This window comes from Triturus cristatus, chromosome 1_1 (assembly GCF_964204655.1).
Source record: "Triturus cristatus chromosome 1_1, aTriCri1.1, whole genome shotgun sequence".
Taxonomy (NCBI): domain Eukaryota; kingdom Metazoa; phylum Chordata; class Amphibia; order Caudata; family Salamandridae; genus Triturus; species Triturus cristatus.
Window position 1 is genome coordinate 551,860,351 of NC_140579.1, and position 14,124 is coordinate 551,874,474.

General features: G+C 40.4%; 1 protein-coding gene and 1 long non-coding RNA gene across 2 annotated transcripts in view; both read left to right on the top strand.

Moving 5' to 3' along the window:
* The window catches only part of PSRC1 (proline and serine rich coiled-coil 1), a 251,207-nt gene that overhangs the window by 141,811 nt on the left and 95,272 nt on the right, over positions 1-14,124 (top strand).
* LOC146870601 (uncharacterized) lies at positions 1,162-5,053 on the top strand. Its single transcript, XR_014978546.1, has 4 exons — positions 1,162-3,801; positions 3,903-4,005; positions 4,115-4,239; positions 4,778-5,053. It is a non-coding gene; the product is annotated as an uncharacterized LOC146870601 (long non-coding RNA).

Here is a 14,124-nt window from a genome sequence, read left to right on the forward strand (position 1 = left end):
ATTTATGCAACACAGGTCCACCAAATTGAATCTCCAGTGCTTATACAGTGGTATAGCAGCGGCGGATGGGCTGGGGGAGTCTCCCTGGCAATTGCGTCCCTAAAAGCGAATAAGGCTTTTGACTCTTATCAAGCCCTGGCACACATACAAACAGTGTAAACAGTTAATAACTCATAGTAAGGAAACAAGCATGGCATATATGAGTAGTTTTAATGTTTTCTTGTTGAGACTCCAGCCAACACGTGTTTCGTCGATCGGGACAAGAGACCCGCGACTTCCTCAGGGCTGGAAGACATATATAAAAACAGAGTATAAGCCCATACATCTGGGTACAATTGATACATTCTTACTGTGTGGCTTAAGTGTGGTCCCAACTGTGCATTCGTATCAATAAGCATCAGAAACAGATCAGTATAGGTGCACCAATCATTACTCCGCGATGGTGGCTATATGTGTGTCAAAGAACCTTACAATGTCCCATACAGAAATCCATGGTATTGGACAATGTCTGACGTGGTGAGCAAACGAACATTCATATCAGGGAGACAATGGAAAGAGTAGAACATGTAATAGAAATGGTGGGAGAATAGGAAGATTTGTAATCAGTGCGTATAAGTTTTATGTTAAAGGTGTAGTCTTGTATAGTGTGAATACTGGGTACAAGCCCAGGCCTACCTTTGTATATATGGGAAAATCTTTTTAGCCTAGAATATATGTAAAGAATATATATATATATATATATATATATATATATATATATATATATATATATATATATATATTCACTGAAAAACCCATAGGTTTCACACACGTTATAGTTGGGAATTAGCATTTAAAAAACCTTGCACATGTGGTGTTCAATAAAATCACGGCAGCCACTAAATTTATTCCAGCGCCCAAATACAATATACCTCGGGAGGAACACCAAGCCCTAGCCACTCTTAAAAACAACAAGGATATTACCATTAAAGGCTGTGATAAGGGTGGGGGTATAGTGGTAATGGACACAGACCAATACGTCACTAAGATGACTACAATGTTGTCTGACAGAAACCACTATACCCCCATAAGTATTGACCCCACCAAAAGGGTATCTAGACTGATAAGGGATTTGACTAAAAAAGCCCTGGAAGAGGGGGCTATTTGTGAACAAGAATGGACTTTCCTGAATGTAGCCAAGCCCAAGATGGCCTCGATATATGGGATTCCTAAGATCCATAAAAGCGTTGCAAATCCACCGTACAGGCCAATTGTAACCACCATCGGATCAGCCACAGAGGCACTATCTAAATATGTTGATGCCATATTACGTCCTCATGTCTCTAAAATAAAATCCTATATAAGAGACACGTCCGATATCATCAATAAAATTGAACAAATCAGTTTTAATCAGTCATCACAACTTCTGGTCACGATGGACATAGAGGCCCTGTACAGCAATATCCCGCAAGTAGCAGCACTAGAAGCTGTGAGATGGTTCATTGAGACCTATGAAATTGATTGCCCGGCTCAATTCATACTGGAATGTCTTCATATCATACTCCAAGAAAACACCTTCGAATTTAATGGGTCTTTATACCAACAAACCCAGGGAGTAAGCATGGGGGCTTCTTGTGCCCCAACGGTGGCAAACATTTTCATGGCACAGTACGAACATAAATTTATCTAGAACGACGTGGCACCATTCAGTGAATCCATCACCAGTTGGTCTAGATTCATAGACGATGTCTTCTACATTTGGAACGGGGCAGAGGATGATCTAGCGGAATTTATCTCTTGGTTAAACCTTTGTGACACGAATATCCGCTTTGTAGCTGTCAGTAACAAATGTAATGTTGAATTCCTAGACGTAACCATTAAATCTAATGGGCAACAACTAGTGGTGGATCTGTTCACCAAACCCACGGCAAGGAACACGCTCTTACACTTTTCTAGTTATCATCCTAGAACACAAAAAACAACTATCCCTTTTGGACAATTCCTTCGTCTTCGGAGAAATTGCACTAATCTAGTGGACTTTGATAAGCAGTCAGAGATTATGAAAGCCAAATTTATAGCTAGAGGCTACCTGAAAAGATTGGTGCATGACTCCTTTAAACGAGCACGCTATTTTGACCGCCAATGCTTGTTAAGTAAGAAAGCACCTAAAGAACAAAACCGCTTGGTAATGGTAATGAGGCATTCGACCATGAATGAGTCTGTGCGCCAGATCGTTAATTCGAACTGGCATATTCTTAATGCCACAAGAAATGAATTGAATCCCCTGCCAAAACCCATGTTTGCGTATCGGAAAAACAAGAACCTGAAGGATCTAATAACAAGGTCCCGGATGCAAAAGCGCACAACCACCTCCATACAAACCACGATTGGAGGATTGCCCGTTCTCAAAGGAAACTACAGATGTATGTCTTGCCTTGCTTGCAACTCTGCTTTAGAGGTAAAACAATATTCCATCAATTGAGTTCAAATAGAGCTGCAAGGTTTAACGAACTGCAAAACCACCAATATAATATATGCAGTTCTATGTCCCTGTAACAAGACCTATGTGGGTGAAACATCTAGATCAATGGCGACCCGCCTAACAGAACATAGGTCTGCTATCAGAACGAAAAAATTACAGGCACCTTTGGTGCAGCACTTTATTGACTTCAATCACACCATAGAGGACATCCGATGGTTAATTCTAGAGAAAGTCAATATCAGTGGAACCCAAGGCATGGAGATCCGCAAAAGGAGAGAGGTTTATTGGATATTCTCTCTGGACACATATAAAAGGGGTCTAAACAATGAGATTCCATGGAGTCAAGCGATTCGTTATAATACCTGATGTCTTTCTGATGGGCTTGAATCCGAAAGGAAACAACATGACAGGTTGCTCTATACCGTACGTGATGACAGGACATCTGCATCAATTTATGAGTGGCTGTATTTAGATTCTCTGACTACGATAGGGTTAATCTATTGAGTATTTGTCAAGAATGTGGATGCAAAGTATTATCATGCATATACTCATATAATACGCATGATTAAAGTAACAATAGGTATATGGGTTTAACAAATTTCCCATCTGTTAGGATTTCATTGGCCTTACCCTCCCTGTTTCTAGTCTGTGTCGATACTACCGCTTGTTTTGATTATCACTGCGATCGCATACAAGGTAGTGGCGTGTATCTACGCCTTTAACTTACAAATGAACATTAACCTTTGAAAGCGGGCCATTGGTCAAGCCAGATCAAAACTGACCAATAGTAGAAAGGATTATGGTATATAGTAAGCTAGTCGACAAATGGTATCGTCTTTGTGTCGACGCGATTTTCCGAACCTGGACGAAATGAGGATGACGATGACCTGGTAAGTGTGGGTCGATCCTCTATTCTGAAGCGAGCATAGTGGTATCTCCCTCTTGAACCTGCGACGTTTGAAGGTGGTCATCATGGTGTATGTTTTCTTTCAGATGACGCTGTTGCGTCTGTAGAAAACGAGTGGTTTACTGACACGCTTTGAATCTGGTGGGATAACCTCATTACTGAATGCTCGTGTCACGTTAGTGCTCTCCAGTAAGTACTATATAAAAACAACAAGTTCTTTGCAGTAGTGATTGACACCCTCATGACGAGGTGGTAATTTAAAGAAATATTGATATTGCGCTTTCTTTCAGATGGCGTGGTAACATAATTCGAAAAGTGAGCTGTTATCGACACGCGTTGTTGCATCTTTAGAAAACGAGTGTTTTACTTACACGCTTTGAATCTGGTGGGATAGCCTCATTACTGAATGCTCGTGATACGTGAATGCTTTCCAGTAAGTATTATATAAAAACTACAAGTTCTTTGCAGTAGTTAGTGACATCTCCATGACGAGGCGGAAATTTAAAGAAATATTGACATTGCGCTTTCTTTCAGATGGCGTGGTAACTTAATTTGAAAAGTGAGCATTTATCGACACGCCTCTAGTCTGGCGGGAACAGTTAACCGTCAAACATTTGAATTACGTGAAGACTCGTGAGTAAGTTAGCAAGTGCTATATTCACTTGGATAATTATTGCAGGCCCGTATCATAGATAAGGTGTCACCCCTTAAAATGTTTGTATTGTTTCTGTTCTCATCTGTTTTAGAATCGGTGTCACTAATACGTCCCATAATTCTTCGAAACAATAAGACATCCTTATATAAGGAGGGAGAACTCTTTTAAACCCATCTCCAGTTGAAATCAGTAAGCGGCATATATACAAAAAACAAGGTAACAAGGACAACACGTTAATACGGTTATATACATAGCGAGGTAATAGAAATTGAATGAACCCGCTTTTCGTTGATAGCTACTTGGGTAGAACCAAAATTAGGCGATGAGAAACATAATGATTCTGCACTATGGTGAACATTAAGTTAGAATATTTTAGTTAAGGCCTACATATTTGGATTATATATAAAAATACAAGATTAATTACGAAAATGATAGATGGGGTGGTTTAACCGTTTGAGATAAACTGATGGGGTTTAGTCACCTACATGCAAATTATGGTATTTCAAGATCCTTTTGCACAGGCTCCGTCTTGGGCTATATATAACATTGTAGACCTGTAATGTGAATTGGAAATGGATGATATTGATTTGTTGATTTTTTGTAAATAATATGTACAGGAATATGTATAAAATTATGATTGATGTATGTTTGTAGATAGCTGTATATAAAGAAAGCTTTTTTGGAATTATAAATGTACACTTGAACATGAGTTGATATGTACAAGCAATTATAGTTTGTGTTTCTCTTATTGTAGGAGTTATCAAAATTATGGCCACCTGAGGAAGGCTGAACGCCGAAACGCGCGTAGATCTAACACTAGCCATAACTGATGATTACCCTCTGTTCTTTCTTTTTGTTTCTCTTTTTGGTATTTAAATGTGTAGTATAAATACAATTGTCTAAATGGATATGAAATGATATAATGATGACGATAATAAATGTGTACAAAGAAGGGCTATAAAGAAATAACAAAAATGAAATGACCCTCAACTGTAAAAAAAGATAAAAAAAGATAAAAACAACAAGAAATAAAGAGATTTAATGAAAGATAGGTCTACTAGTAGTCATATTTGACCAATGGGGGTACACATAAGAAGTGTTTGATTGCTTGTATATTATCTTTTTATAAATTGTTTCCTATATAGTTTTGTTCATAAAAATTCACTTAAAAAACCATAGGTTTCACACATGTTATAGTTAGGTGCATATTTCACTCGTAAAAAACCAATGAAATTCCCCCGTTATAGTTAGTTCAGATAACTATAACTCGCGCGCCCGCAATCCACTGCTCATGACGTCACATATTACATCACTCATGACATGGTCAGTGGCATCACTCATGACATCACTGATGACATCATCCTTGTGATAGAGTGGCGGTCGCGCGAGTTATAGTTATCTGAACTAACTATAACGGGGGAATTTCATTGGTTTTTTACGAGTGAAATATGCACCTAACTATAACATGTGTGAAACCTATGGTTTTTTAAGTGAATTTGCAAGGTTTTTTAAATGTTAATTCCTAACTATAACGTGTGTGAAACCTATGGTTTTTTAAGTGAATTTGCAAGGTTTTTTAAATGCTAATTCCTAACTATAACGTGTGTGAAACCTATGGTTTTTTCAGTGAATTTGTACGGTTTTTTAAATGCTAATTTATTTATGTATTATTTTTTTTTTTTATATATTTATTTTACAATAAACTACCCCGCGATTTTTTTTTGGTTTTTCACCGTGCACGGTGCGCGCACCCCCGCGATTTAAAAAAAAAAAAAAAAAACATGTTCTGCCTTCGGGGTCCTTCAGGGACCCCCTGACAAAGGCTAGGGGGTCAGGAACTCTCTACCCTGCCCACTTTTCACGTTCGCCTCCTTCCTTTTTCACTCTCGCACTGAAAACAAACAAAGTGGCGGCCGACACTTCCTGATTTTGACCGATTCGAACGTTGACTAACATGTAACCACCAATCAGAATTACGCTCGCGCACGTTAGGGTGCTCGCACGGTGCGCGCACGGTGCGCGCACCCTGCGCGCGTATAGATATTGATATGCTTTTAAATGCTATTTTCTCAGGAAATACTGAACAGATTTACACCAGACCTGCAAAAGGCACTTCCTTGACCTTATGGCTACCTCTCTGCCAAATTTCACGTAATTCTGTTCAGTCGTTCGGGCTGTAGCTGCGTCTAAAGGTCCTATGGAAAAATGCATGGGGAAAACGCGTTTTGGGACCCCCCTTTTTTTCTCGGCCCCCGCTTGACGAATCACCCCAAGACTTTCAGGGTACGAGCTGAGTGGAGCGCCCCATTAGTTTTGAAAATTTCACGAGGATGCGTCAACCGGCGCCAAAGTTATTCAAAATAGAATTTTGAGATTTCCTATGGAAACACGGTCCTAACTATAACTATCTACTGGCGACCGCCAGTAGATAATATATATATATATATATATATTACCTACTGGCGGTCGCCAGTAGGTAGTTATAGTTAGGACCCTCTTTCCATAGGAAAACCGCAACATTCTATTTGGAATAACTTTTGCGCCGGTCGACGAATCCTCGCGTAATTTTCAAAACTAATGGGGCGCTACGCTCCGCTCCTACCCTGAAAGTCTCGGGGGGGATTCGTCAAGCGGGGGCTGAGAAAAAAGGGGGGTCCCAAAACGCGTTTTCCCCATGCATTTTTCCATAGGACCTTTAGACACAGCTACAGCCCGAACGGCTGAACAGAATTACTTGAAATTTGGCAGAGAGGTAGTCCTCAGGTCAAGGAAGTGCCTTTTGTTGGTTTGGTGTAAATCTGTTCAGTATTTCCTGAGAAAATAGCATTTAAATCAATATATATATCTGTAAGCGCGCACCGTAAGCTTACCGTACGCGTACGGTGCCGTGCGCGAGCGCGATTCTGATTGGCTGTTAGATCTTAGTAAACATTCGAATCGGTCGAAACCAGGAAGTGTCGGCCGCCATTTTCTCTCTCGCACTCTGAGGGTGGGGAGGCAAAACTAAGTTGGATAACAACGAAAAGGGGCAGATTATGCTTACCATACGCGTACGGTAAAAATTAAATTAAAAAAAAAAATTCAACTTACACCCGTCCCCCCCCCCCCCCCCCCCCCGTGTGCAATTTGAGCATGGCATATGGACATTTGAAGAACATGTAAAATAGCTACCCTTTCACATCGATGCGCATAATATGTCCTCCGTGTGCCCATCCAGCGTAACGTGGGCACGCACGGCACTAACTGCGTAAAGTGGGCGCGCGGTGCGCACGGAACGAACTGTGTGAAGTGGGCGCGCACGGCACGAACGGCGTAAAGTAACTTAGCATTTAAAAAACCGTACAAATTCACTGAAAAAACCATAGGTTTCACACACGTTATAGTTAGGAATTAGCATTTAAAAAACCTTGCAAATTCACTGAAAAAAACATAGGTTTCACACTAGTTATAGTTAGCTGTACATTTCACTCGTAAAAAACCAATGAAATTCCACGTTATAGTTAGTGCAGGCAACTATAACTCACGCGACCGCAATCCTCTGCTGATGACATATGTGTCTTTATGAAAAAAAATATTTGTAATATATGTATAGCTAAAATTTAATGGAAGAAGACATGGGCAAATAAGTGTCTAAATACAGTATTAGCATCAGCAGCGGATTGCGGTCGCGTGAGTTATAGTTGCCTGCACTAACTATAACGTGGAATTTCATTGGTTTTTTTACGAGTGAAATGTACAGCTAACTATAACTTGTGTGAAACCTATGGTTTTTTCAGTGAATTTGCAAGGTTTTTTAAATGCTAATTCCTAACTATAACGTGTGTGAAACCTATGGTTTTTTCAGTGAATATATATATATATATATATATATATATATATAGTCTCTTCCTGTTAACTAATACGTATCTTTAAGAAAGAAAGCCGTTAATACCATCCATTAGGTAAGAAACATACCTTCTGGCTGGTTATAATTCCGTCCCAGCCGCAGTATGACTGGGAAAATCCCACGAGAATTAGTGGCTTCTATCCTAGCAATTTCTGTAAATTAAATTTGGAATAGTGATGTTAGACCTAATTTAAAAAGCAGATAGCGCACAATATTAAGAGTCAATAGATGCAGTGGCTTTAGTTAACTATCATACGTTATAGAGATGAAAAGTGATGTGAAAGCTTGGTGATAAAGCAGCGTCGATTAACTCGGTGTATCCCAAAAGGAAAAGGAAAACAAGCTATTTAAATTTTGGTTTCAACGCGATTGTAGGCAACTAAATAGGACACTGGAATATATACTAAGGTGATCTTTTGGCAAGAAGATAGAGGCGGATACTGTGGAGTTACCGTTAGGTGTTACACAGTGTCGAAAATAATTATACAAGGTGGTCGTGAGTATGCACGTGGACGCCACCCGAGTGAAAATTTAAAGGTGAACTAAGGCGTTATTATCAGTGATAACACAATACCGGCAAGTGCGTTAGATATTTCTAACACTTACCCAACATACACGATTCAGTGTAATGTCTGTGTGTCAATATTGGGGCTGCGTATTTAAGCAGCCAGCAGTGCGCTATAAATAAGAATAATCTTTTATGAATATCAGCAGTATCTCAGGTCCATCATAAAGCTACTAAGTCCGCAATTATAAGTACCTGTGTGTGGCAGCGTCGTAGCTGTATCCGACCTCGGCACCTCAGTATGGCCGTTGTGAGTGACTGACGGCACACGGAAGTGCTAAACTTTAAGTAACCCAAATGGATGAGTGGCTATACCTATATTTCAATGGATGCTTATAGAAATGTATCTTCTTGCGCTAATGGAATGGACATAATCAAGAAAGTGTCCCATAATTATCATTTGGATAATATTAAGTTAACATAACTACCTTAAAGTAATATTGATCTAATAGTCGTATCATATTGAATATATCACAGGAAAATATCCATTGGTTGTCAATAATATATTAGTTGGTTCGCTAAGATATCTGCAAAACAGTATGGTTATTTCATACGTAAACTTCACATGCCAGGGCCCATGGCATTCATAATAACAAGCATTTGCATAGCAATAGGCCTCGCATTTTCGCGAGTTTGAGCTATTGACATTGTAAATGACAATGCCTTTTATTTATGTTTTGGTTTTTAAAACTTAAATAAAAGGCATTGTCATTTATAATGCCAATAGCTTAAACTCGCGTAAATGTAAGGTCTATTGCATTGCAAATGCTTGTTTAGGACTTGCGCCCTGGGTATGTCCCCACTTCACCGCATGTCCCAGGCCCGCGCCTCCCTGCTTAATGACGAAGTATCCCACTCTGAAATTGAAGGCATGCAAGAAGACCATAAAATATATCGAGTGCGCACGGCCCTGCGTTGTCGAAGTGTGGCAGACGAGCGGATTTCTCAAGCGTGCAATTCTTCTTGTTGCATTTTCATCTCCAAAATGATGTTTTCCAAAAAGGATCGGGCTCTCCCCCTTGTATCTGTTGAAATATCACTCTCCCTGACCAGACAACAGTGGGTGAAGAAAGCTATGTCTATTGTCTACGATAGGGCAATCTTCATAAGGGTCTATGGAAAGCGTTTAAATCTTGCAAAGGTTCAGGAGCTTTTTTCTTAGCTTTTTCTTTGTGCAAATGATGCCATTTAGAAATTATACTACACAAATCTTAATTTGGCACAAAATGGCTTGGCATAGCAAATTCTTCTCAGAAAGTAGGTAGTGTTCTTTTCCTGCGCAATGTCAGTATGGCATTATGCATAGAAAAAGCTTTTCAAACCCTAAACGTTCAGAAAAAAAATGCATACTTTTTCCAGTTTGGCTTGATTACAATTAAAATTAAATTGCTTTGTAGAGGAAATACTCTCTCGTAGCGCAATAAATCTTTGCCTGTACAAAGATACATTTGGTAACTTCGTAGCGCAATAAATTTTTGCCTGTACAAAGATACATTTGGTAACTTCAAAACCTTTACAAATTGAATGGCTAGCGTGCACCCATCCTCTGTGGCGCAGATGCTGCCACTCTGGGTAGAGTGATGCACTACCGCCAGAGGATCCTGGGGCAAAGCAGCAGGGGGTTCACATTTGACCAGCTCCTCTGCAGCCTGACAGACTTCGCTGGGACTCTGGTGCGGTGATCTCAGTTCAGGAACCACATATGAGTACATAGGGCAGGGCTTAATTTGAGCCGGTAGTTTCCGGTGCTCCGCACCGCACATAATTGCCGGCACTTAATTGCCAGAACCTGCACTTATGACAGCTGCCACATGGTGGGGTTGCTTTGTGTAATCTAGAGATGAGCAGAAAAACAGTTCCTTGTTAATTCAATATAAATTCAAAACAACTAATACCTGCCACCAAAGCCATTCTTAAAGCTTTGGCGGCCTCGAACAGTGAATTGTCACACTTGTAGCAGTGCAATGGTTAGTAGTTGAGTGAGTACAGTGGCAATGCGTTGTTTCCTTCATTCCTGGCACACTTGGGGCGAACACATCTCCCCAACAATTTACAAGCGATTTCGATAGTACTGGGGTAGGTGTGGGAGGGGAGGGAAAGCACACGTTTTAAAATGCGTATTTCAAGCAGACCTACATAGAGACGGGGAACTGATGATGGCTCGTGATCAAAATGCATCCCACCCTGCCCCACAAATGCAGAGAAGGCCAACAAAGAAAATATATATATCGTTTAAACCTCAACTAAGATAATGGAGTTCGCAAACATGACAGCAAATGGATATAAGAATGCCGCTCTTCCAGTAATGCCTCCTCCCTGCACCGAGAAGTCCCACCCTGTTGCGCAAACCTCTCCACCTTGAGAACCTCACACCAGGATCCCTGCCTGCACGTGCACTCACATTCAGCTCCGGTTGCCACCAGACTGTGCATTTCTTTACTCGTGAATAAGACCGAGGTAATTCTTTTGCTTACGTAACAGATTGCACGAAGATACACAATGGCCTAACCATTATATTGAGTGTTTAACTAGATGACAAGGATTCTAATCCACGTTTCCCCACATCGTGGGATCCTGGGTAAACTACACCCCATTTCTCCACCTTGTTTGATCGTTGGTACATTACTTTATTTTTCGGTCACGGTTGCATTAACAAGCCACCGGTCATTATTTATGTACTGCACAGACAAACCACAAAGTTACACCAAGTATACATTCCATTAGAAATAAACAAAAACGTTACTTATGATTTTGTTGCAGTAACCCAGCACGCCACAAATTGTGTTACAAATACATTCTGGTCATCTTGTATTTTGTTTATTGTCAATAACTGAGGATTCAGTTTTACAATTTCAAAAGATGTTTAGCAAAATGCGGGATAGTGACTTTGTTGCCTGCTTCTGAAGAAAAATGCCGGAATTCTAATCCCAGTTCCTTTGGTCAGTCACAAAATCTGTGTGATCTTTACTTCATGTTGTCTCACATGACTAGTATTTTGAAACGGACTGACAACACGAGAACTAAGCTACACGTGCATACAAGTGGTCGTTACGGTCAGTGTGGGTTGCTATGCTTGCTACACAAGTCTGCTCTCACAAGCTGTCACTATGAAGGCAACTGCCAGACAATACAATTCATTTTGCCATCTATTTCAGGCCTACCACAAAAACAAAACACCCACGCCAAACATCATTTATAATAGTGGCAACAGAAAGAAAACTGACATATTTGAATTGTGGGTGACATAAACCCGAAATGGCTGAACCAGCTTTGTTTCATTCAAAAGTGGGTTCTCTAAATACACTTTGGTAAAAAGGGGGAGGGGGACCTGTCTTGTAGAACCAAACCTCTTCTTTCAATCTTGAAAATGGTTTTCATTTGGAAGTAAAGAACAAGCACTTGACAAGAAAAACAAATGCGCGCGCGCCTTGCGCTAAAGGAGGAGGCAGCAGGGGGAGGGGAGACAGGAGGGGGCCTGCGCCTGTTTCCCTTTCGGGAGTGAGCAGGGGCACAATATGTTTGCAAGTTAATTACAAACATATGGTGTCAAAGCTCGCTCCCGCAAGTGAATCGCCAGACGTGCACGCGTTGCCATTAAAAGCAATGCAACGCGTGCACGTTTTTGGCCGAAAAGGCAAATAGATGGCTAAAGGTCTTTCATATGCGCTACGTAGGCGAGACCTAAAAACAGGAGAGTAGTCCCATGAGGAGTTTTGGTATGCAAGTCGGGATGTAAGTAAAATAGAAAAGGAGGAGGTAGGGGCCGAGAAAACAAAGTAGGGGAGGAGGATGCATCTCTTAAGGTGTAGCCTCCGACTAATAGAATATTGTTTAGCTTCACGTGACACCTTCTCATATCATATATCAATAACAATGCGGTTTCTCATACGCAAATACATTTGTCTGGTATTACTATCTTGAACCTTCCAGTACATTCAGTATCTATTCTAATTATCTATCATTGGACGTTTAATGTTACATATATGTACTAATCCCCATGTCCGTACAATGAATACAATTGTAAAATGACATACATACATATATCAGTCATTTACTCCAATCATATTATTCTATCAAATGTTAATACAGTAGATACATTGCAGTTGTATTGGAGGAGATGTTATGGTACCTTTCCATACAGTCTATTGTCCAGTTCTAAGATCATAATGGCAGAGTGCATATCTGTTGTTCGTATTCTACCGTCAGTCAGAAGTTAATGAGTCCTACGTCATCGTCAGATGTTCAATCGCCTAGGAAGTAATGAGGTTTGTGGTCTGTGTTCATACCGTGTTCAACCCCCTGAAGCTTCATGATCCATAATGCCTCCCTGCATCTGAGGTGCAATTCTTTGTTGCCACCCCTAGGGTCCATATCAATCTGATCAATCCCACAAAAGGATAGTGTTTTGTGTATCCCTTGTGCGGGGCATTCGTTAATATGTGTAGCTATCGAGTATCTGGGGTCGCGATGTTTAATGGCCCTCAGGTGCTCATTAATTCTCTCTTTAAGTGCCCTGATTGTGCTGCCAAAGTAGAAATAGCTGCATTTGCATTTGATCATGTATACCACATATCGGCTGTTACAGTTTATCATTTGTCTGATCTCATATTGTTTTCCTTGGTAACTCTGAAATGATTTTGTGTTGTTCATTGCCAAGGGGCAGATTTTACAGCTGCCACATTTATGAAAGCCGGTACATCTTTGTGTTAACCAATTGGATTTCGTAGTCTGTTTAGGGTAGCTTGGACTTATCTATGATCTGATGTTCTTACCTCGTCTGCATGAGATAAGAGGTTGATCGGCAACATACTCCTTCAATGATTTATCTGTACTTAGTATCCGCCAGTGTTTTTTCATGCTGTTCCTGAGGGCTATTGATACCTCATTATAGTTAGTTATCAAACTAACTTTGAGGGAGGTTTTACTCTTAAAAGGTCTGTCTTTAAGAGTATCCACTCTCTTGGTTTGTGTAAACTTTTGTTCAGCTATATCAATGGTCTGTGTATCATACCCTCTAGCTTTGAACCGTTGCTTCATGGCAGCTATATGATATTAAAAACAAGCGAACGGTGCAATGGGGATTCTATTGTCCCCCCACCATGATGAGTATGGTCGACATGTTTCTGCCGTTTGGCCCAGTTGGTGCTGTGGCATTCATCAGGACCTCGTCGAGGAGGAGAGGATTACACACCTAGGTGCAAACACGAGAGTCGCACCTTGAGGCAAGTTTGACTACAGAGGTCTTCCTTCCCTCTTCCTCCTATGGGGCCTACAAGTCTCTGTCCTAGGGCTTAAATAACACGAGCCTTGCGCCAAGTCGAGTGAGATATAGGTCACCCCACGAAGTGGTACCTTCTTACCACAATTTGGTAAGAGCGGAGTGTTTTGAATGTAGCTTTTCACCAATAAGCCACACCCAATCCCTGCACTCCCACCTGGGAGGCAAATAACAAAATGCAAAGACTCTATCACTTTTAGAATAAGGCTTGGGGTTTATTACATAATACTCTCTAAACAAAGGCTATCTCAGATACCAAATGCATAAGATTCAAATATATGTAGCAAACTTATAATCTAAAGGCACGAATCAATAACTGAGCAAACTATAATACTGATTAATAAACAAGCAATAACTGATATAAGAGAAGAT